At 39.3% G+C, this 25,591-nt stretch overlaps 1 protein-coding gene and 1 long non-coding RNA gene across 7 annotated transcripts in view; one reads left to right on the plus strand and one right to left on the minus strand.

Annotated features, from left to right (window-relative positions):
• LOC142071060 (uncharacterized) overlaps positions 1-2,840 on the plus strand; it is a 42,954-nt gene extending 40,114 nt beyond the window's left edge. For all 3 annotated transcript variants that reach the window (XR_012667011.1, XR_012667013.1, XR_012667012.1), the window contains one exon: positions 347-2,840. This is a non-coding gene — a long non-coding RNA (uncharacterized LOC142071060). The remainder of the gene's footprint in view (positions 1-346) is intronic.
• The window catches only part of MBP (myelin basic protein), a 174,027-nt gene that overhangs the window by 45,014 nt on the left and 103,422 nt on the right, over positions 1-25,591 (minus strand). The gene's annotated exons all lie outside the window — the stretch shown is intronic.

The following is a 25,591-nucleotide window of genomic DNA, read 5'->3' on the forward strand; positions in this document are numbered from 1 at the left end:
TAAAAGTGGCCAGCCATCTGAGGGCATTTGACTTGTTCAATTCTACGGATTATTTGCACAAATAGCACCAACATGCATGGGTCCTTGAGCATTCTGTTCAGTATGAACATTTCTGAAGGCACCGGAGATTTTGCTCCAGCACTAGGCTGAAAAGCTGTCATACTAGTATATCTCCTGTGTAATAAATGGTCACCCTTTTTTGATGCTTTGAGAGTTTAAATTGTTCCCTTTTGGATTCAAGATGACATTGAAGTACTCATAGCAAAGGAAAAAAATAAAATTTTATTCCACATCTACGGTATATTTGAGTATTCAAACTAATGCCACTTGATATCTATCCTTCTAGGTCATATCTTTCTTCTGAAGGATCCCATGCTACAAGCAAGTTGGGGTAATGGCTACATCTCAACCTCTACTTTAACTTGTATTCATCTATTTAAAAACAATAACCATGTTGGATTATTTGGAGAGTGTCAAATGACAAAGTATTTAGCTCAAGTCTAAAAAAGCTGTTGGCAGTCAGCATATATCATATCATTGTAAATGTGAATTTATTTATTTTTTTGCCTACAATGATTCTCAGCTAAAAATAAAATGTGCCATTCAAAATATTTCAGCACATAACTGTACGTAAGTGCAATAAGGTACTGTCATCATAGTAAACTCATTCCAGTTAATGGTCTGAGGATGGCAGTGATCAGATGAATTTCTCATAGAACATTAACACTCTTATAAAAATAAGTTGCTAACTATACAGGGTGATGCTGAGGGAATTATTGCTACGACACACCATTTAGTATATTAATTAGCAAGGCTTCATTTGTTTTTCCATTTTAAACAGTAAAACCCAGCTAAGATTTATGAAATAAAAAATTAAATTGACTAAAAATAGAAAGTAGGGTTTTTGGCGATGTGCAGCTGAGCAGGAACAGGGAAACTGATATTTTTTTTTTTAAAGAAAAAGACTTTACAGTTTTATTCTTTCCTTGTCTCTTTCTGATATTGGTAATCAGCAAACTGAACATAACATGACCATACATACTGATAAGATTTCATATTTGAGGGCTGTACCTTAAGCAGATTGTACAGGAAGATCAGTTTCCATGAAACTGGCATACAGACACATTGTACATTCCCTGGGGCAGGGACCACGTCATACTACACAGGACCTAGTATAGTGTTGCACATTCTCTTCCTGAAAGGATCATTTGGAAACTACCACAGTTTAAATAATAGCGATGGAATTAAAATGAATCAGAATTCTTGATTTGGTTTATCAGCACCGATAGCCTTTTCCCCTCTTACTTGACAAATCCTATCAAATAGAAGAAAATTCACCACACAACATCAGCCACTATGGTTTTCATTCAGAATGGTTAATTACATGAAAATGTAAGAGCCCTTTAAATCTCTGTCAGAATAACCATATCCTGCAATAAACTCCAAAGACTTGCAATTCACAGGTAGTACGTTCAAATTACTGTTTGTGAAATGTAGTTAATATCCTCTTGTTCTACGCTGTTTGGCTGCTGCCCTCAAAACTCCAAACAGGGGAAGTTCAGAGGGCAGTAGCCAAGCAAAGCAGAGAGATTTGCATTCCCATGGATATTTGAAATAATTGTGGAGCGACTATACATATACCTCCACTACAGCTCATAAGGACACTCTTCTAGAGAGCAGAGATGGGCATACTGCAGAGTTAGTGAAAATTACTTTACAGTTACTATAGAAGTAGAACGTGCACATGCACAGATGCACATACCACCACTCCTCAGTTGAAGAGCAGGAAACAGCATAAAAAAAAAGTGTATATGACCCCTGTGCGGAGGTTACTTGAGAACTGTTTTCCAAAACAATTAAATATGCTCTACAGTAAAGACTTATGTATTCTTCTACAAATCCAACGCAGAACATCACATTAGCTACTACAAACTCTATTACAATTAGAGAGTCCTATGGGAAAATGTTCCATCAAGTAAAATGAAAAATGCCTTTACATAACTGCACTGACCATCTACGTGTAAACAAAGCATGCAATTGTAAATACTCAGGCACAGACCACAATAGCCAGAAAAGAGTCTTGGAACTTTCCATTTGCCTCTTGGCTGTATTGGGGAAACACATTCTAGCTTTCACTTACTATTTTAAGTAAAATAGGCGTTCAAAAAGTTAAAACATAGTCCCTGGGGGAAAAGTAAAGATTTTTTTAAAATTTAATTCTGTAATTAAAACCAAGTCATCATCTTAGATTAAATTCCAAATAACTAGCTTGCAGGAAACCTTAAGCATTCTGCATTGTTTCACTATGTCCGCTATTAACTTACAATGAGCTCTAAAATGATGCCCACAGGGTGGCTGATATCGCAGTGGAATTCTGAAGTGTAGGCCTGGTCTGTAGCATATCCTCCTTATTTTCTAAATACTTCTGGCATTGACACTGTTTGCTTAGAGTTACAAAGGAGAGCACAGAAAACGAACAAGCCTGTGGTTGAAGCTAGTGGGATTTGCCATGGCATATATTTGGAATCTATGAGACGCATGTGGCAGCTCTCCATACAACCCGCAGAGATTTTTTTAAAAACTTAAACAAGTGAATTTTATCCACCCACCAGCTTCAAACAGAATTGTTGCTTTGTGTTAACAGAACATATATTTTTTATTTATCCAAAATATTTCACACATAAGAGTGAGCAAGGGGCATCATTTACAGTGTTTAATGATCATACTCTGTTATTTTATATTGCAAGATTGAGTTGCTTATTGGAATAAACAGAATTTCTTACAGAAATAGTTTGATTGACTTGTATTAAATAAACAAATGCTTACATGTTCTCTCTCTCTCACTGCATTATTGACCTTGTAATAGAACAGCCAGATTGCAAACCTTGCCGGCATCAAAACAAGTTACAGGATATTCAATTAATAGCTTTTAAGATGGACAAGCACAAGAAAGTAACTAAGGAACGATTGAACTATTCAAAAATAATCTGTGTATTACTTTTTGGAAGTATTTCCCACATAGCCACATTTTTTTTTTCTAAATAAGCCATCTTTATGTAAGTTTAATGCATAATGTTAAGAAAAATATCTGAAGTTATTCTGGCAGTAAGATGGGAGGACATGGCTTTTTTTTTTTTTTTAAACACCTTAGACTTCACAGCATAAGTGAGTTCTCAGAAGGTATTTGAATGAGGCGAGAGAGGACTACAGTAACTGGTTCTGGAAGATCATTCCACGCATGATGGGCAACATTCTCGCTACAGCCCCAAGGAAGACTGGCTGTAGGTACGTATAGTGGTCACTAGTTTTCCGGTATAGGGTGGTGTTTATGTGACCATTGCTTATTGGCACTGTAGTGTCTAGGAAGTGGACCTCTTGCGTGGACTGGTCCAGGCTGAGGTTGATGGTAGGGTGGAAATCGTTGAAATCTTGGTGGAATTCTTCAAGGGCCTCCTTCCCATGGGTCCAGATGATGAAGATGTCATCAACGTAGCGCAGCGGTGTAAGGAGACGAGAGCTGAGGAAGCGTTGTTCTAAGTCAGCTATAAAAATGTTGGCATACTGAGGGGCCATGCAGGTACCCATAGCAGTCCTGCTGACTTGAAGGTATAAATTATCTTAAAATCTGAAGTAGTTGTGGGTGAGGACAAAGTCACAAAGTTCAGCCATCAGGTTGCTGTGATAGTATTGGGGATGCTATTCCTGATGGTTTGTAGTCCATCTTTGTGTGGAATGTTGGTGTAGAGGGCTTAATTTGTGAACTGGATACCATCAGATTAGGCCTGAATAGAGACTGGGAGTGGTTGGGTCATTACAAAACCTAAACTTAATTTCCCCAGTACTAATTTCTCCTTACTGTTACTCACACCTTCTTGTCAACTGTCTGTAATGGGCCACTCTCTTACCACTTTAAAAGTTATTTTTCCTCCCTTGGTATCCTGCTGTTAATTGATTTATCTCGTTAGACTGGCCTCACACTTGGTAAAGCAATCTCCCATCCTATCATGTACTTATACCTGCTCCTATATTTTTACTCCATGCATCTGACGAAGTGGGTTCTAAAGCACGAAAGCTTATGCCCAAATAAATTTGTTAGTCTCTAAGGTGCCACAAGGACTCCTCGTTATTTTTGCTGATACAGACTAACACTGCTACAACTCTGAAACATTTAAAGGACTGAAACTCACATTTGTCATCCTTTTTGTGATGTCACATTAAAGTTCAAACTCTAAAATGCTTTCTGCATAAAAGCGGACATAAGGAAAAATACACTAGCTCAGAATAATGTACATTTGCGCACTGCCCAAGTGCAGGAGAGAGGGTGGCATACAATACTAGGTAGCTGTATGTTATATTCAGGGTAAGTGGAAATGGACATGCTTGGATTTTTCATGCACATTTCAGATATACATTGGGGTGTCAGTGGTTTTTTGGTATTACCAGTGTTTAAAAACTTTCATTTAAATAAGTACTATACCCTTTTGGTCATAAAGATTCTTCAATGGGTTTCTCTGGATTAAGAGTCCTTCATTCCAGAAAAGTCCAGTACACTCTACAGTTCTAGTAATGAACAACTTAAACATTTTGTTAATAGTGACTGTGCACAGCAACAAAACTATAGACACTACATTTGTTCAAGAGCACAGTTTAGCGTATTTAGCTGATTCCCCAGCCATCAGACAGTTTCCTGATCTAATCCCAGATCAGCAATGTTTCTTAGATTAACTGCACTTCAGACTAAAATTTTCACTTTGGATAGATGGGGGAAGGAAAGAAGGAAACAGAACTGAAAATGGGGATCTCTCAATCCCTAATTGCATTCAGTCCATAAAAACACAGTCAGAATAACTCCAGGTTTCATAAAACTAGGTTAAGCCCCCTTCACTGTTTATTGCTTTCCTACAGCAAATGGGCTATTTCCTTTTGGAATCCTGACATTTTCTTCCTTCATAAAAGATTTATGTTGCTATGACTCTTTGTATATTTGATATATGCAAGAAATATATACTACATCCATTACTGAGACCTGAGATGCCTCCCTCTGCTTACAGAGAACAGACCATTGGTAGAGCTGTGGAAAACTACAAAACAAACAGGCAAACCGTATTCCATAGATCAGCCTTCTGAAAAGAGAGTCAGGTAACTTTTAATAGTATTTGAATTTTTAGTTTTGCTCTTAGAGGTTTGAAAATACTTATTCCTTATTGATTTTATACTTTTTTTTTTTAAATAAAGTAGGGGAGGGGATTGTTCTGTATTTTGAATTGAGTTGAAGTTACCTGGCTGTTGCGTCTACAGCTAAATTCTACACATATTGTGGCAAATGCTGTCACTCGTGACCAAACTGAAGAAATGAGTTTGGGGCAAGCGGTGTAGATTCCTCTCCATCAGGCCACTGTGGTTTCTATTATCCATTCCAGCATGTTTTAAAATGCCTCTCCACACAGACCCACAAAGAGCAAAGCACCGCAGTATATGGCCCATTTTGCATTCTATTGACTATTGTGAAGGGAGAGGGACATAGGGGTTTTTTTCTTTTGTTTTTTTGCCATAGTGCCCTACCTGGCTTGTCAAGATTTCTTTGTTTGGTAGCTCCATAATCAAGTCTGTCAGCATAGCTCTGGAAATAGACTTTGTTAATTGCTTTTGAAGAATGAGCAGACGGAACAAAAATATTCCAAGTCCTACCACTAACAGTGGGTATTTTGTTAAAGTGTACATGTTTTGTTAAAGTTCTCAGCACTGATGGTTTAAAAATTCCCAAGATTTTTAAAATCTAGAAGACTCTTTGTAACCTAACAATTCTGAAGGTAATATAGGGGATATTTTAAATCTAGCCTCCTTCTATTCTCTTCTCCCTTTCCTTCCCTCCCCCCATAACAATGTTTATTTAAAGGATTTCTGAAAATATTGAATATAGTAGGAGAAAAAAACAACTGAGATTTCCTCTATAGAAAGATTTAATATTTGAGGCAACATTTTTCAGATGTCTCAACAACTGATACTAAATTTGATTTAAAATGTCTGGATGCCTAAGAAAAAGGTATGTTAGATATAAAGCCTATCTCCCTAATTTATTTTAGGCAGGAGTCAATCTCTTTACAGTGGCCTCAGTGCAGTCCTAAAAATCAGAAGGGACAATACCTGAAAACAAACAGGGAATTACAACAAAAGGAGCAATGAATACAAAATGGCTAAACCAGCTATGAGCTGATCAAAATTGGTAGTGTCCTAGGACAAATAGAATGTTCTACAGAAAGAATTTAAATAATAGAAGAGAGCTGGGAATGAAATGTTTGAAAAGAGCAATATCAGAGACAGAGAGAGAGGACTATTTGTTTTGATGACTAAAAGGCAAGAGAAAGAAACATTAATTCAAACATTCAAAACTCAATACTAATAAACTTGCCTGTATTCCTGAAATCAATTTCTTCCCATAGAACAGGGAATCAAAGCACTTACATAGGGTACAGCAGATTCTAAAAATATGTCTATCACTAACCACAAAATCCTATGTGCATAATATTAAATGTTTGGATTTAAGTCTCCCCAACCTGAAGACAAGTACAATATGCAATGTTCCAGTCTCTCAATCCCTTCTGCTACTCTCCCATCACAAGCAGCCAGTCTCTGTTCTGACCTCCCCACCATCTGCCAATCCTTCCTGCCACCTCTTCCCATTTAAAATCCTGGTCCCAATGTACTCTCCAAACTATCCCAATAAACTCTTATCCCAATCTCACTTCCTTTCAGTTTAACTACTCCCACAAAAACCTTGATCCCCACCATATGGAAGAATCTTCTCACAAGCCTCTTCAAGACAACATTCCAGATTATCCCTATGCGTGCAACAGCCTAGCCCTGAAATCCCTCCTGACTGTAGAACCAGTATATTCATCCCCATTTTCTCTGAGGAGACCCCAAACTCCCCCTCCCACATACCTAATTTTTAAGCATTACCCACCTGGAAATTAAGTTCAGTAACATTCTAAGGGTTAAATTGTCATGGAAACCTTGTATGTTCCCTTGTTTAAATGTAAATGTGGATACAAACTGTGTATTGTTTGTCCAGTCTTACCAACTGCCTACTAGGCACACAGTGTACTTTCTGAACATATTCTTTGTTTAAATTGTGCACTCTTCAGAAGTGTCACTCGGCTATTGTGTAAGTCTACATTTAGGCAGTTAAAGAGCTGGATTTCTGATCTATTCCTGTGGTACTGGCCTCCTTTAGAGATGTTACATGAACATTTCACACAATGCCTTCTAATTCTATAGTATCAGTCCATAACATGTCTATAAATAGCCACAGTCCATCTTCTAATTACATTCCCATTATCAGCTCTAAAGATCTCCCTGGCAGCTGGTGTCACAGAGGTCATATATTCCTGTTCAACTAGATGGGTTTTTTTTGTTTTGTTTTTTTTAAGAACTCTTTGTCCATCCCCGCCCCCCCCCCCCACAAAATATATCTTATATCTTGTCCTTTTCCAAGGAACCTACAAAAGCTTTACTAACACTATACATGATTTAAATTACCTCTTCCCCCCACCCGCCACCATTGAAAATAGAGCTACACCATCTCAATCACTTAGGACAACCCTTCTTCAGCAAGGTACACAGAGGTAGATAGAAGCTTTCTGTGCCCGTCACAGTGGCAAAACCGCCGTGGATATTATTAAGGTGGGTTCTGCCACTCTTTGCACAGAGTAAAATTCACTCCAGTGAACTAGGCCCACACAAGCCCTTTGTGCTACTTGAGCCTCACTGGAGCCCTATTTTGAGGGCCTATGTGAAACAAAAGTGGTGCGTAGGCCTTGTACAGGTCCTCTCCGCAGGGGTCAATTTCAGCCACAGTGCATAACTAACCATTTATATCTGAAAATAGGGTGGCATGGGAGGTGAGTGGATGCACAGTTGGTCAGGTTTCCCGATTTCTAATCCTGGAGACACAACTCTGTGTCCACAGGGCAGTGACCACAATGTTTAAAGTAATTGCATAAGTAACAAGCACCTGTGACAGCCACTGGTGAGCTAATTTTTAGACTATAAGCTCTTCAGAGCAAGGACACAAGGTAAGAACAACAATACATTGGAAGTTAGAAGAAATCACTCTATGACCTCGGTGCATATATTTTGCTTGAGCACAATCTTCTGCCCCTGATCCCCGACCTCTTGCTCATTGTAACATTTGAGTGTCATTAATTAGTATGGGAAAGTTCTATGGCCTGTGTTAGAGAAAAGGTCAGACTAGAGGATGATAATGGTTCCCTCTGGTCTTAAAATCTGTGAATTAATGCTGGTTTGCTTTTCAAAGAACATTTTTCTAACTGTCATCTCTGCTTGCCTAATAAGTCTGCATGTTAACTCTTCACTTAGCCGGAGAGTGCTTTATTCTACTGCTAACTCTTCCTTTTCCCTTCACTTTCTTTTGACTGCGCTTGGATTTCATTTTTTTGGATGGATGGTGTCCAAGTTTTTTTCACTTGCTGTCAATATGTGCGGTCCCACTTGGCTGATTACAGAAGCTACAGACTGTCATGGGCCTGATCTTGCTCTAGTAATTACTCAGGGATCTTATACTGCTGCCTTAGCTTTTTATTTATTTATTTTAATATTTATTTTACTGTCTGATCATTTTATTTTACAAGTTTTATGTGACAAAAAATTGTATGAGTCTCCAAGTTTGCATTTACTGAACATGAATCATTTGGTTGGAGATTTAACATGTTGCTGTAAGTGTTCAGGGGCCAATCCTGCTTCACTGAGATTTAGAATTATTAGAATTTAGAATTAATAGAATTATTTCATTGACTTAGGGGGAGCAGGACTGGATTCTCCATGCAAGATGACAGCTTGTGTCAATCTGCATGCAACTTTTCTTGGTGGGGGGAGGGTGGCAAGGAAGGAAACATCACTTTAGTCATTTATAATATAAGAACGCAGAACTACTCTTTCCCAAAATTAGACCTATCCACCATCACCACCAAGACATTTTAGATGCTCTATCTTGTCAAGGTTAAGAATACTTCATTTTTAAAAGGAACAGATTTTTCAGGCTCTCAGGCTAGGTATGACTTCTCCTCACCCATCATCCAAATGTACAACATCATAGTAAGTATTGTTTAGAGCCCAAATACAGCATGTATACACAGTAACTGTTTTTTTAACCTGGTGGACTTAGTACAAGAGAAATAAGACTATGTACAGTATATTTATACCGGAAAGCAGTGATGGTAAATTAAGCAGTCAAAACAAGCAGAAAATCTGTCAAATGGAAGGAAAACAACATTGGTGAGAGGCAAAACAACAAACAAAAAACCCCAAAACTATAAAGCAAGCCTATAGGAAAATAATTTGATTAAATTAATGTCACATATTGACAAATAATTTGAATCTAACATAAATGGAGAAATCTGAACCCAGAACATACCACAAGGGTGTTATAAATTGAGAAAGAACAATAAGACAAAAGGCCTCCAGATGATAAATACAAATTAGACCCAAGTGGTCAATAGTATTGCAAGAATACCAGCCTGACTCAGAACCCAAAAAAAATCATCAAAATCAACTAAAAAGCTACAGAAACAAGTCAAGAAGTAGGACCCTGGTGTATTTTCTTGGACCTTTGTTTAACAGACTGTTTAGTTAAATGCAACCTGCAAGGCTTTTAACTCAACATACTAGAAATTATTTACTTGTCATCTGGTATTCACTAAGAATAAACTAGGGGGATGCATATGGGATCCAAAACCTGTTGAAAAGCAAAACTATGTGTACAGCCTAGATTCACATTCACTTTATTAGCTAATCAACAGGCAAGCATAGCATTCAGACTTCTGTCTAAGAGCTTTCAAATCTAACTTCAGGTATTGCAAACCTTTTGAAATTCAGTGCCACTCCCTATCACTGCAAAAAGTATTGTGCACCTTTATATTATATATAAGTAAGCCTGTTCTAGCCTACTGTATGAGAGAGAGCTATGTCAGTCAGTCATATTTTCTATTTAAACACAGATATATTGATATTCAATGATTTCAGAAACAAGGGGGTTATTTTTAACATTCCTTTCCCTGCCCCCAACACTTGCAATCTGTATTATAGTTCTAAATGTGACTCAATGCTATACGAAGAACAATGGTGACAAACTGTATAAAACAGAGGCAGTGATCGATGGTACTTCACACAATATCTGCTTTTCAGTAACCGCATTCTAAGAGTGAGAAACTGCTTGCACAGTACCAAGCCTTGTACCAGTTAGTGGGAGTTACTGCTATTTAAAAAAACCCAACCTTTATAATTTATCTTGCTTTTCAGATATGTATAACTTCATCTTCAGTGTAACAAACACATACACCGCAAGAAAATTCATGTGGGTTTGAAGAATTAACTGTCGAGAGTACAATGAAATGTTTTATTACAAAAATTTAAAAATTTCAAGAGATTTTCCCATTCTTAGTCCGGTAAGTTCCTCCTAGCCACTTATAGTTCCGTTATTGCCCAGGATGGGAACTAGAATCTCTGAAGTAATTTATGGAGGCTCTTACATGAATTTTGGTTTTGGGCAAGTTGCACAGAAACAGATTTTCAGAACTTCAAGTGAGCTACTATGCATGCAAAACAAGTGCCTAATTTACATGGCCATGCAATCGTGTTCGCAGTGCTGTTCTAGCCGTGTTAATCCCAGGATAAGAGAGAAACAAGATATGTGAGGTAATATCTTTTAATGGACCAACTTTGGTTAGTGAAAGTGACACACTTTCGAGCTCTATAACTGGTGACTACTTAGATGGATAACTTCACTTGTATGCATGCTGCAGTAAATGAACACACAAATTAGGTACACAGATGCGAATGCATTTTTGTACAAGCAATTGCAAACAGGCCTTTCTGAAAACTGAAGAGAAACTCTTGACCTCAGTTTTTCCCAGTGGCAAAATAGGAATGATAAAACTCATACTTTACTATATCACAGGGAAATTGTGGTTAATTAGTAAATGTGTGTAAAGTGTTTTGCAGATGTACATTTTTATAAGATTTAAGTACATTAACTCTGAAAGTAAACATTCAATTTTTCCCTTAAAAATATAATTGTATACGTTTTCATTAATGAATGGTGGCTGCCTTTTTAGTGATATGTCTCGTCATTCCTATACACACAGTGGCATACTGTGCCTTATTTACATCCATGCAACCCCACTGACTTCTGTAAAGTTCTTGGGAAATTTTTAAATGAAAGGTGTGAGAGATGAGAGAGAGAGAGAGATGTGAGCATTTACAAATTTTGTTAAGTTTTTCTTGAATTCCATATAATTTCTCAGCTAATGCTGCAATAAATCACCATTCAAGAGCAGTCACAAATAAAGCTACGATTACGTTATGGAGGTCACGGAATCTGTGACTTCCATGACATTCTCTGCCCTGGGGTTGGCGCTCCCAGCCTCCAACTGGAGGGGGGGAGGGGAGGGCGAAGACCCCATGCAGCTGCCCAGCCTCAGCCAGCAGCTGGGGGACCCTGCAGCTACCAGCTGCCTGGGGCGAGAGGTCCCCACAGTAGCCCATCCCCAGGGCCAGAGGGACCCAGGAGCCCCAGCAGCAGTAGGTGCTGAACCAACTACCCCTTTTGTCAGGAATATTTTTAGTGACAGTAGGGACAGGTCACAGGTTGCCGTGCATTTTTGTTTAATTCCTCAAAAACAAGGAGTCCGGTGGCACCTTAAAGACCAACAGATTTATTTGGGCATAAGCTTTCGTGGGTGAAAAACCCACTTCTTCAGATGCACTGAGTGAAAATTACAGATGCAGGCATTATTATACTGACACTTGAAGAGAAGGGAGTTATCTTACAAGTGGAGGACCAGTGTTGACAGGGCCAATTCAATCAGGGTGAATGTAGTCCACTCCCAATAATTGATGAGGAGGTGTCAATACCAGGAGAGGGAAAGTTTAATTCCTGTGATCTGTCCAGGACTTTTACCAAAAATATCTGTTACAAAAACTTAGCCTTAAGTCATAAGATACAAACTAATGCAAAGGTACCACATTAGTCTTTAAAAGACTTCAGCATTATCGTTCATTATTGATCAAATCAGATTAGTATATTTTCACATGGTAGACATTTTGTTAAGTTACAGTCGCATTTGTCTTGATGACCAGAAAACCCTCATCCATCCACACTTGTCTACACTAAAAAACAGAATGCCCATCTCCAGCCGCATTGCAGCTACACCAGCGCCAGCAATGATATATGCAAGAGTGAAGACAGGGCTCGGGCATTTTCAGCACAGTGTTATGAAAGCACGATACAGTGCTGAATATGCTTGAACCCTGTCTATGCCAGTGCTTACACCACCGCCAATACCAGTTCAGCTGCACTGTTGCAAAAAAGGGGACAACTGGTTTCTGGTCTAGATGCAGCGACTGGGGCTAAAACCATGTTAGCGGAACTAGTTTAAAACCAGTTCAGGTTACTTACCTGATAGGCCAGTTTGGACAAGGCCAAAGCACAGTTTAAAAAACATCTTCTAGCTTGTAACCTAGTTCCTTAACTGTGTTTAAACAAGACCTGTTCAAAGTGGCCCCAATCAAAAGATGTTTAAATCTGCCTTATGAACATGAAGAAAATTCGCTGAGAATACAGGTGGTCTCGGGTAGGCCATTCCTAAGCCCTTTAGGGATTTATAAGTCAAACCCAATATCTTTATCTATCCATCCATTGTATAGAAAACCCAATGAAACAGAAGATGATATTGTGTTACCTATGAAGCCATCAGTGGTTCAGGAACCGCCTACTTGAGAGAGTGCCATAATTGTAGAGGTGCTTGGCCTGAAATTCCCTCAATTATAGTAGGGGGAGGTGCTGGCAAGGCATTCTCCATGAGGGCCTATTAACTTTAGAACTCACTCCTCACCTCAGTCTTAAATGGCTCAATTGTTTTGCCTTCCAGGGCATGCTACAAAGCTCATCTATTATTTCCAGCTTTAGGAAGGGATTGAGCATGTCTGGGTTGCTAACGTTTTCTGGGGTGGAAATTTCTGGAAAATAGTGAAATATTTTCTCATATTATTTTTCTGTAGCAGCGCTTTAACGTGCCTTGTGTGGTCGCACCGCAGCACTGGGAGAGAGCTCTCCCACCACTCTAAAAACACCACCTCCACAAGGGGCGTGGCTCCCAGCGCTGGGGCACTGTCTACACTGGCGCTTTACAGCACTGAAACTTGCTGCGCTCAGGGGAGTGTTTTTTCACTGAGCGAGAAAGTTGCAGCGCTGTGAAATGCCAGGGTAGACAAGCCCTCTGGGTGATCAGAACTTGGGACATCCATTTCTTGTTAAAATAAATAAAATTATATTTCAATATAGGGTAGCAGATGAAGAAATGTTTCTAATGAGGTGGTTCACATTTTAGCTCAGTCTCATCTCATGAAATCAGTTTTGAAGCAGACAAATGTGGGGAAAGATTAGTAACTTCCATTTAATTTAACACCCTAAATAAAAAAAATATATCAACGATGACCTAATTGCATTCCAAGTCTATTAAGTACAATTATCTTAAAAGCCCTCCAGCACTTTCTGGGTTATTTTAACCTTAAAGATGAATGAAGTGTTTTTAATAGATATTCTGTACTCATTTATTCAACAGACAGCACCCTAAAAAAAAGAAACTGACAAATTTATAAACACAACCCATTGGACAAATACAGAAATGTATCTGTGTTTTAGTTTAAGTCCATAATGATTTACAAAATACCAACAGCTATAACTTATTGGAACATTTATCTATTAATTAGAGCTAGGTAGAGAAAAGCATTAACGTTTTGTGGATAAATTCACTATTTTGACATTTGGCTTCATTCTGATTCAGAATGAAAATCAACAGTTTGAAATTCTCTGCAGAAGAGAATGGAGCCCAGGGCACTCAGTCTGGTGGACTACCCCGGAGCTAGGGACTATAGATTTTAATCCTAAATAGTTATTAGGTTCCTTCCCTAAATTAAATCACAGGCACAGTAATGGTTGATCCAATTAAACCTAATACCGACTATGATGCTTTCTGATATGTCTAAAGACAGAGTCGCAGTGATCTTGTGATTTTTTTAAGAGTCTCAAAAGTCTCAACTCCTGAAATCAAGAGATACATAGTAATCCAAGCTTCCATTTTTATTTAAAAAAAATCTAAAGAGTAACTACTCATTTTAACAAATATGTCCACCAGTGTGTGCATATTTGGGTTCTTAGTTGGATGACTGCACAGGGTTGCTTAGAAGAATTGAAAGGTGCAATTGTTCTTAGTCAGAGACCAAAAAAAAAAAAAAAAAGTGACATTAAAGAAACAGTGACAAGTTAAAACTGAAAGGACAGGAACAATGACAGAGCCATTCTGGAGCGTCAATCCAAATGATATATTCACCAGTTTTGAATCAAAGGAAAGGATGGATAGATGACTCAGCTATGGTATTTTAATTCAAAAATACTGACAGTAGTAATGTTGGACTCTAACACTTATAGTACATTTCTTGTATAGTATAAGATTAGGTTGTTTGCTCAGAAGAGCGACTATGCTAGGCATCTGCTCCACCACTATTTTTTCTAACGAATCATTACTACTACTAGATTCATACATGCGTACTGTAATCTGATTGGCTGACAGTTGGAGAGAAGAGGGAAGGAGAGGTGTCTGTCAGTCAAAGTGTTTATACTCTGTTCAGCCAGGCAGTCTGAAAGTCTGAAGAGTAAGAAAAACATGTAACGATGAACAAAAAGGGAAATGAATCGAAACTTATTTTTAAAAAATCACCAATGGAATTTCTGCATCTACGGCTGGTTGCAGCTGTCAAAATACAAACATTGGGGCACTTGTGATTCTAACTCTTTATATCCCCTTTTACACTGAGAAAGTAGTCAACAGCAATAAAGGCCTGATCCCAAGACAATGAATATCCTCATTTCCCGTGACTTCAATTAACGATACCTTCATTCACCCCGCTGTGCTGAGATGTTGCTGTTAATAATATATGTAATGTCACTAAGTATGTGGGCATATGAATTTTAAATTAGCAACGCATTCACACAGCTATATTGATATTACGTTAATTGCAATGGCAAAATTTGCCCCATTTTAAATATGAGAAGGTATCTTAAAATTACTCATCAATTTAAACCTGTATAAACATAAACCTGTTTGAGCAGCATAAGCCTTGTGGTCTTTCTGAGCGTAGCCTTCATTGATTTGAGATCTACCATACCATTCTCTCACTAGAAGGGAAACCCTATAATGGCAGAAGGCTGTAAAAGAGAGCCAGTTTGGGAATATTTTAATGAAGTTCCTCTACCTTTGGGTAAGACAGGCCCGCGTGCAAAATGCAAACCGTGCAACAAAGAAATGCAAGGCCTGGTTGCCCGAATGAAACATCATGAGAAGTGTTCCTTCTCAGAAGGAAGCTGCGTTGGAAGATGATGAAGAGAACATGTCTGAACATACAGGATCTTCAGGTTGGTAAACTTTTTCTCTCTCATATTTCTTTCTTAAGGGCTACCTGTCTTCCTTCTGGACTATTCTTGAATTCTCATGTGTGAACAAAAAAATATAGTTGTTACTCTAAAGGTACTATCATTTTAAATGCAGTTGTGATTAAAAAAATAAATAGCTGAAATAGGCAGATCTTCCTTTTACAATTTCACCTTTAAAGTAGTACTGAGTGTCAGTAAATGCAATGAGTAATACTAAATGAGCAGTATGGTAATAATAATTAAATAACCGCATTGACTTATTTTGTTTAGGAGAATCCATTCTCAACATATAGGATTCTGAAGACTATCCACCTATAATATCACCATCATTTTCTATAGTTTCAGAGTTATCTGCCAATGATAGCGTTTCAGTCACATCATGCACGTCACATCGCCACAGTATATCACCCATAGCGCAAAAAAAAAAAAAAAAAATCTCCATCATCCAGAAACAACCAGAGATAAATGTGTGATATGGACCAGCAGATTACAAAAAAGAGGTAATGGATGAAAAAATTGCCTGGTTTATTTATGCAACAAACTCTTTTCCGAATGATCAAGAACCCACATTTCATTAATATGGTTCAGTCATTAAGATCAGGATACAGTCCACCCTACAGAGCAGATGTCGCAGGCAAATTGCTGGACAAAGTATATGAAAGAGAAACTGAGCAGTGTGCAAAGGGTCTAGAGGGTAAAATTGTTAACCTGAGTCTTGATGGGTGGAGCAATGTCCACGATGATCCTGTTGCATGTGCAACAACAGAAGAAGGGAATGTCTTCCTTACAGAAACAATTGATACATCAGGAAATGCACACACCGCAGAATACTTACAAGTAGCAGCAGTAAAAGCTATAACAAACTGTGAAAAAAAAATTCAAATGTCTAGTACGCAGCTTGGTCACAGACAATGCTGCAAATGTATCCAAGATGAGAAGAAATTATTTAGGAGAGTGAAGAGAGTCCCAAGCTAATAACATATGGTTGCAGTGCTCATTTGATGCACCTCCTAGCCAAAGACTTCAGTGTTCCAGAAATAAAGGCTACTGTTGTTGAAATTGCAAAATACTTCCCTAACAACCACTTTGCAGCAGTTGCTCTGAAAAAAGTGGGAGGAATCAAGCTAACTCTCCCACAAGACGTGCGATGGAAGTCAGCAGTGGACTGTTTCGAGCACTGTATCAAGAACTGGCCTAACCTGATGACAGTTTGTGAACAAAATCATGAAAAAATAGATGGCACTGTCACAGCTAAAGTTCTCAACATTGGACTTAAGAGAAATGCTGAACACATGCTGAGTACCCTGTAGCCTATTTCTGTAACCTTGAACAAAATGCAGGAAAATAGCTATTTTATTGCTGACGCTGTTAAAATTTGGAAGGAAACTCAGTGAAATATTAAAAGAGAACTATGCAATGACAGATTTAAATTACAAGCATTAAAAAAACAAATTGGACAAGCACTATCTCCAGCTCATTTTCTTGCAAATATTCTCAATACTCGGTACCAGAGTCAAATCTTAACTGCTGAAGAGGAGGAGTTGGCTATGACATGGACATCCAGCAATCATCCCTCCATAATGCCAACTATAATAAACTCCAGAGCTAAGGGTGAACCGTTCAAGAAATATAGGTTTGCTGATGATGTTTTAAAGAAAGTCACACCAGTGAACTGGTGGACGTCACTTAAGTACTTGGATTCAGAGACTGTTGAAGTGATAACCTCACTTTTAACAGCAGTAGCTTCTTCTGCTGGTGCAGAAAGAATATTTTCTTCCTTTGGCCTAATTCATTCCAAATTGAGAAATCGTTTGAGACCTGAAAAAGCAGGAAAGCTTGTTTTTCTTTTCCAGATTATGAACAAACAGGAAGATGGAGGTGAAGACAATTGAGTTAGCTGCAGATGCTAATATTTTAAGTTTCTCATGTTGACCTGGCTGACCCAGTCGATTTAATTTTGGGTTTTTTTTAAATTTCATTTAACTATTTTAGTTAAAAACAATTTTAACAAAAACAAACCTGATTTTAAAAAACTTGAATGTTTAATTAAATTCAAAAATTCATATGCTTGTTTTGTTAAAATATTATATGTTTGTTGTTGAAGAAAAAAATCCAGAATACATAATGTCGTCGTTTTAGTTAAAAAAATTTAAATGTCTGTCTGGTGATGTTCTCCTCCTAATACAGCATGGCAAGAAAATCCTCCAAATATTAATGATTAACCTGTTGAATTGGAGATCAGTTCACTTCCCAGTGACTTCATAAATATCTGCTTCAACTACCTTTGGTAAATGAAATAACCAAACAATCAATTCTTCTGATATAGCTGTAAAACTAATCTGAAAAGTTTTCAAAATACATCACTTTAAAAATGTATAGTGTGTACCTTCTAAAAATGAAACCTACATCTGTCTCTGAGTTGTGAAGAATATGTATTAAGGTTATAACAACCAACAAGAATGCACTTTTATGTAGAAATCCATGATTAAATCGAGACTTCCTGACTAGTGATTTAAATCAAATCCACCCCGAGAGTGAAGCCCCTCATCCTCGTCTTCTGTTTCTTGAACTATGCCTGTTTCGTTATCAAATCCATCAGGCAATTGTAACCAGTTTCTTTTAGTGAAATATCAGCATGCATCTGGAATTATTGTGTTTTTCATGCAAAGTGTCTGGATATCAAACTGTTATCAAGGTCTTGCTAATTAAATTACTGTGGGTACAGAAATTGTGTTAAATTAAGAGAAGGCATTTTAATCTACAATCTAAGAAACATCACAACAGTGGAAAACCTTTTACCGCAGGCACCAAACATAGCAAGATACAGAAACCAGGCAATTAACCTTTACGCTTGACATTTAGTCTTAATTCTAACAATGTATATTTCTCTAATCATTACAGCACCTGTGGAAACGCTAACCCTTTTGGGGAACACTGGTGAAGAAGTGGCAAAAAGCACACTAACTTTGTGATGTGAGCTAATAAAAAAAACTACTCATTACGCAAACAAAGCCTGAGGCAAAGCATACTGAAGTCAGTGGAGTCCTTCTGTTTATTTCAATGAACTCTGGATCATGCCTATGATAAAGAGTGACCCCAAATAAGCTGAAGTGATAAAACTTCACCACTGAGCTACAACAAAATATCAATCAATGCAGAAGCCGGAGGAGCTAGGAAGGTATGGAATCTAATTCAGAAGGCAATCACTGTATTGTGGTGTCAGTCTCATGATATGTGTATGTCACAGAGAAAGTGAGCAGAGACTAAAAACAAACAGCATATTTCTTTGTTTAAAAACATATAAGCAGTTCAGAGTGTGGATAAATACATGCTTATCTGGACACCTGCTTTTCAGATGGCATCACAAAGAACCAAGCACAATGGGACGCAAGTCCAAAAACAAAGCTTTTTTCAATATTTGCTTTTCTGGATGGTTCATTTCATTACATTATGTAACAGAGGCACATCAGGCAAAGATGAGAAGCTAGGAGACACTTTTGATATTTGGACCAGAAGAAAATTACATCCACCTAATTTCTAAATAGAGAGATTTTCTATGACTCTGATCTAATGGATAAAGTGTAAAACAGTGAAAATATTTTTGGTGTACCTGAAATAGGAGTAAAAATATCAGCCAAATTCTCTGCTGGTGCAAGGTTGGCACCATGCCATCAAGCTCAGAAATTATCAAATTATCTGATAATTCCCAAGTCAATTGACAAATATGAGTTATCTTTATAGGAAATGTGGCGTTTGCATCATTGAAGAGAAAGAAATAGGATAGCCTGATTTGTGGCTGTTCCATGTAACTTGCCATTTATTTTTCTTATGCCACAGCTAACTTATGTTTTGTTACAGGCTGGCTAGAATACTGCAAATACAAGTCACATGGGTTACCTTCCCCCCCTCTCCTTTCACTGTGATGCAAACCACATGCTACAGAATGCTTTCAACTTCCTGGTTACAGTAAAAATTACTTGACAGAGAATCCCACATATGCAAATGCAAAAACAGGAAGTTTTTGGAAAGCGTAGGGGACAATTTCCTGGCGCAAGTGCTAGAGGAGCCAACTAGGGGGGGCGCTTTTCTTGACCTGCTGCTCACAAACCGGGTAGAATTAGTGGGGGAAGCAAAAGTGGATGGGAATCTGGGAGGCAGTGACCATGAGTTGGTTGAGTTCAGGATCCTGACGCAAGGAAGAAAGGTAAGCAGCAGGATACGGACCCTGGACTTCAGGAAAGCAGACTTCGACTCCCTCAGGGAACAGATGGCCAGGATCCCCTGGGGGACTAACTTGAAGGGGAAAGGAGTCCAGGAGAGCTGGCTGTATTTCAAAGAATCCCTGTTGAGGTTACAGGGACAAACCATCCCGATGAGTCGAAAGAATAGTAAATATGGCAGGCGACCAGCTTGGCTTAATGGTGAAATCTTAGCGGATCTTAAACATAAAAAAGAAGCTTACAAGAAGTGGAAGGTTGGACATATGACCAGGGAAGAGTATAAAAATATTGCTCGGGCATGTAGGAATGTTATCAGGAGGGCCAAATCGCACCTGGAGCTGCAGCTAGCCAGAGATGTCAAGAGTAACAAGAAGGGTTTCTTCAGGTATGTTGGCAACAAGAAGAAAACCAAGGAATGTGTGGGCCCCTTACTGAATGAGGGAGGCAAACTAGTGACAGAGGATGTGGAAAAAGCTAATGTACTCAATGCTTTTTTTGCCTCTGTTTTCACGAACAAGGTCAGCTCCCAGACTGCTACGCTGGGCATCACAAAATGGGGAAGAGATGGCCAGCCCTCTGTGGAGATAGAGGTGGTTAGGGACTATTTAGAAAAGCTGGACGTGCACAAGTCCATGGGGCCGGACAAGTTGCATCCGAGAGTGCTGAAGGAATTGGCGGCTGTGATTGCAGAGCCATTGGCCATTATCTTTGAAAACTCGTGGCGAACCGGGGAAGTCCCGGATGACTGGAAAAAGGCTAATGTAGTGCCAATCTTTAAAAAAGGGAAGAAGGAGGATCCTGGGAACTACAGGCCAGTCAGCCTCACTTCAGTCCCTGGAAAAATCATGGAGCAGGTCCTCAAAGAATCAATCCTGAAGCACTTGCATGAGAGGAAAGTGATCAGGAACAGCCAGCATGGATTCACCAAGGGAAGGTCATGCCTGACTAATCTAATCGCCTTTTATGATGAGATTACTGGTTCTGTGGATGAAGGGAAAGCAGTGGATGTATTGTTTCTTGAGTTTAGCAAAGCTTTTGACACGGTCTCCCACAGTATTCTTGTCAGCAAGTTAAGGAAGTATGGGCTGGATGAATGCACTACAAGGTGGGTAGAAAGCTGGCTAGATTGTCGGGCTCAACGGGTAGTGATCAATGGCTCCATATCTAGTTGGCAGCCGGTATCAAGTGGAGTACCCCAAGGGTCGGTCCTGGGGCCGGTTTTGTTCAATATCTTCATAAATGATCTGGAGGATGGTGGGGATTGCACTCTCAGCAAATTTGCGGATGATACTAAACTGGGAGGAGTGGTAGATACGCTGGAGGGGAGGGATAGGATACAGAAAGACCTAGACAAATTGGAGGATTGGGCCAAAAGAAATCTGATGAGGTTCAATAAGGATAAGTGCAGGGTCCTGCACTTAGGACGGAAGAACCCAATGCACAGCTACAGACTAGGGACCGAATGGCTAGGCAGCAGTTCTGCGGAAAAGGACCTAGGGGTGACAGTGGACGAGAAGCTGGATATGAGTCAGCAGTGTGCCCTTGTTGCCAAGAAGGCCAATGGCATTTTGGGATGTATAAGTAGGGGCATAGCGAGCAGATCAAGGGACGTGATCGTTCCCCTCTATTCGACATTGGTGAGGCCTCATCTGGAGTACTGTGTCCAGTTTTGGGCCCCACACTTCAAGAAGGATGTGGATAAATTGGAGAGAGTCCAGCGAAGGGCAACAAAAATGATTAGGGGACTGGAACACATGAGTTATGAGGAGAGGCTGAGGGAGCTGGGATTGTTTAGCCTGCAGAAGAGAAGAGTGAGGGGGGATTTGATAGCTGCTTTCAACTACCTGAAAGGGGGTTCCAAAGAGGATGGCTCTAGACTGTTCTCAATGGTAGCAGATGACAGAACGAGGAGTAGGTCTCAAGTTGCAGTGGGGGAGGTTTAGATTGGATATTAGGAAAAACTTTTTCACTAAGAGGGTAGTGAAACACTGGAATGCGTTACCTAGGGAGGTGGTAGAATCTCCTTCCTTAGAGGTTTTTAAGGTCAGGCTTGACAAAGCCCTGGCTGGGATGATTTAACTGGGAATTGGTCCTGCTTTGAGCAGGGGGTTGGACTAGATGACCTTCTGGGGTCCCTTCCAACCCTGATATTCTATGATTCTATGAAATGCCAAGCAACCATGAAGTAGCACAAGAATCCTTGAGGGAACGTGAGGATTCATCCAACTAGTCACTAAAAAGTTTCTGGTTATCAAAGGCGACGTCCTCAAGAGTGGTCTGGATCTCTTTAGGGCCAGGAGTCTTGTTGGAATAAGACACTGGTTGCCAGCGAGCATGATGTGGTAAGAGGGAACTGGAGCAGTGTCAACCTACACAGCCTCTTATAGCCTCGGATAAGATCACGCAGACAACACACAATGCACATGCGGTTCAACAGACACTACTTCTACAAAGCTGTTCCAGCTCTGACACATGACGTCCATGTGCACCCTTGGCTGGAATCCATATAGGGATTATAACTCCAAGAAGTGCAACCATTTAAACCACCATACAGGGTATGTGCAACCTTTCCTTTTTCTGCCAGCCCTAGTAAAATATCCCTCCACTTTAGCCAAGTGTCTGTGGGGTTATTGGGATCCACCAGGGCTAGTTTCATTGAGCAGCTAGAATATCCTACTATCAACATTGCTTTAGTTCTTTGTTCTCTTAAAAGCTTTTCACTTGGTTCCTTAAAAGAGCATAATATAACGGGAATGCATTTACTGGAGCAATATTGAAGAAACTATCTTGCATAAATACCAAGAAGGCTTTCCAAATAGTAAAAGAGGCTTCACTGAATTAGTTTCCCCTTCAACTTCATGTGATGTGGACAGATTAGATTCTATGTAAATAGTTATATCACCCAGACAGAGAGAGAGAGAATTTTACCACATAAGAGCAGATGAATACTATCTAATAGTGATATATACCACACACAGAGATATGATTGTCAGAGTGTACTGTACCATATTAAAAGCTAAGTATTATTGTATGTGCAGATTCAAAAGGAGAGGAATTTCCACAACTGAGCCAGTTTACTCATGAATAAACAGCTTTAAAAATTTACTAAAAGTTCTCCAGTTAGCTATGACATGTTAGCCAAAAGTTCTGTTACATATGGAGAAGGCATATGGCAAGTCAATACCAATTTCTTGAAACTTTGAGCGAAATCATTATGTACAGCTATATCCATGGTCCTAAAGATGACCATTAAAATCAAAGTACCTTAATTTACATTATTATGAGTTATTTTTGCTGTAGCTTAATCCAAGTCACATAATGTAAATTTCAGAGGAACAGCCGTGTTAGTCTGTATTCGCAAAAAGAAAAGGAGTACTTGTGGCACAAGTACTCCTTTTATAATGTAAATTACTACCTAGTCAGTTACAAAGACTTAGCTCCATACACTTTAGTGACCAAAATCACTTGTACTTTGCAATAAGGTTCAATGTTAAATTATTTCTGTGACAGTTCTACAGGAGAAGTGTTTTTTTTCCAGTGACTATTGATATCCTTTCGTCTAATTACTTCTGACAACTCAACTATCACATTACAAATCACAAAATTACATTCCACTAACCCAGTCCAAAAACAAGAAGTCACATTCTAATTCCGGCGGAAAGTTCCCTCAGTAGCAGAGTGATTCAGCTTCATGCAGAGATGCAACATTGTACGTTCTAGGAAATAAGAAACTTGGAATGGAAATTATGGACAGTTTACTTCCCTATTTTAGAGAGATTATTTGTTTCTATTAGTTTGGTTTCACAGATTTTGGGCCTGACTCTGCAACCCTAACTTGCAAGCGCAACTGCTATTCACCAGAGTAATCTTAACTATTACTCACATAGGTAAGGCTGACTTGTGAATATAAGCTTTGCAGGATCTGACTCTCAGCATTGTTTTGTTCTGGTCTGGGTTTTCATTATTTATTTATTTTTTCAAGGAGATCCTTATTTCATTATGGGGCTGTCATTTGAGGCAGTCTATAAAATGTTATCAAAAGAACTACTGTGGAACTTTTTAGGGCTGCCAATTAATCACAGTTAATTCAAGCGATTAATGCAAAACAAATTAACTACATTTAAAAAATAACTGCAATTAATCACAGTTTTAATTACACAGTTAAATAATACAATACTAATTTAAATTTATTATAAATATTTTTGGATTTTTTTCTATATTTTCACATATACTGATTTCAATTACAACACAAAAAAGTATACAGAGCTCACTTTATATTATTTTGATTATAAATATTTGCACTGTAAAAAAGAAAAAATAAATAGTATTTTTCAGTTCATCTCCTGCAAGGACTGTAGTGTAATCTCTTTATTGTGAAAGTGCAACTTACAAATGTAGATGATTTTTTTTTTTAAACATAACTGCACTCAAAAGCAAAAAGAGCACTGCATGTCAATTTGAGGGCAGAATTTGGCCCAAAGCATTTAACAACAGTAATCAGAGAGATTAAAAACCACACACACACACTCTACACACACTAAGATGTGTTTTTGAACTGGACAAAAATGTTAAGCAGTATCAGTACCCCGACTTTTGAATCCCCCCAAAAGCAAATATGCAAGTATTAGCTCTTTTTATTATTTCACAGTCTCCCTTGTCTTCACAGTAATAAGATGCTAAACAAATTCATATTCAGACCCATATATTTCAGAAGGAATACTTAAAAATAATAGAGTGGGTTATTGCTAAAGTGGTTCTATTCCCAATAGGTTTGAGGAAATGAAGTATAAATACAGTTGCCAACTTACTGATTGCAGAAAACCGAACAACCTTTCCCCACCCCTTCTCTGAGGCCCCGCTCCCACTCACTATCCCCCTTCTGTCCATCACTCACTCTCCCCCCACTCGCTCATTTTCACCAGGCTGAGGCAGGGGGTGCAGGCTCTGGGGTGGAGCCAGAAATGAGGGGCTCAGGGTGTGGGAGGGGCCTCCGTGCTCTGGGGTGGGGCTGGGGATGAGAGGTTTGGGGTCCAGGAGGGTGCTCATGGCTAGAGTAGGGACGTGGGAATGGGTACGGGGTGCAGGCTCTGGGAGAGAGTTTGGGTGCAGGAGGAGGTTCCGAGCTGGGGCAGGGGGTTGAGGCAAGGGAGGGGATTTGGGATGTGGGCTATGGGAGGGAGTTCGGGTGTGGGAGAGGGCTCAGGTCTGGGGCAGGGGGTTGGGGTATAGGAGGGAGTTCGGGGTGTGGACTCCGGTCAGCGCTTACCTCAGGCAGCTCTCAGAAGCAGCAACATGTCCCTCTCTGATTCCTGAAGCGCAGGGGCAGCCAGGGGGTTCTACACATCACCCCCGCCTGCAGGCGCCATCCCTGCAGCTCCCATTGGCCGTGGTTTCCAGTACTTGGGGTGGTGCCTACACTTGCGGGCAGGGGTAGTGCACAGAGTCCCACCAGCCGCACCTGCGCCTAAGAGCCAGAGGGGCATGCCGGCCATTTCCAGGAGCTGTGCAGAGCCCGCCTCTGCAGCCAACCAGACTTTTAGTGACCGAGTCAGCTGTGCTGACCGGAGCCACCAAGGTCCCTTTTCGACCAGGCATTCCAGTCAAAAATCGGATGCCTGGCAACCCTAAGTATAAACAGTCATGTATTTTCATGCTAAGAGGGCATCTTACTTACGACACGTTAAGCAGCACAAAGTGGGTGGAGAAAAACGTTAACTAAAAAACTAGAAAGCCAGTTCACATATAATTGTATATCTACTACTCACAGTGAAGAAAGATCACAAGTGAATGAAAAGAAAGTGGCAGTTATCAGGCCAAAAATATAACTTACTGTCTTGCCTACAGGAAAATTGACTGGCAGAAC

This window comes from Caretta caretta, chromosome 2 (genome assembly GCF_965140235.1).
Source record: "Caretta caretta isolate rCarCar2 chromosome 2, rCarCar1.hap1, whole genome shotgun sequence".
NCBI classification, from domain to species: Eukaryota; Metazoa; Chordata; order Testudines; family Cheloniidae; genus Caretta; species Caretta caretta.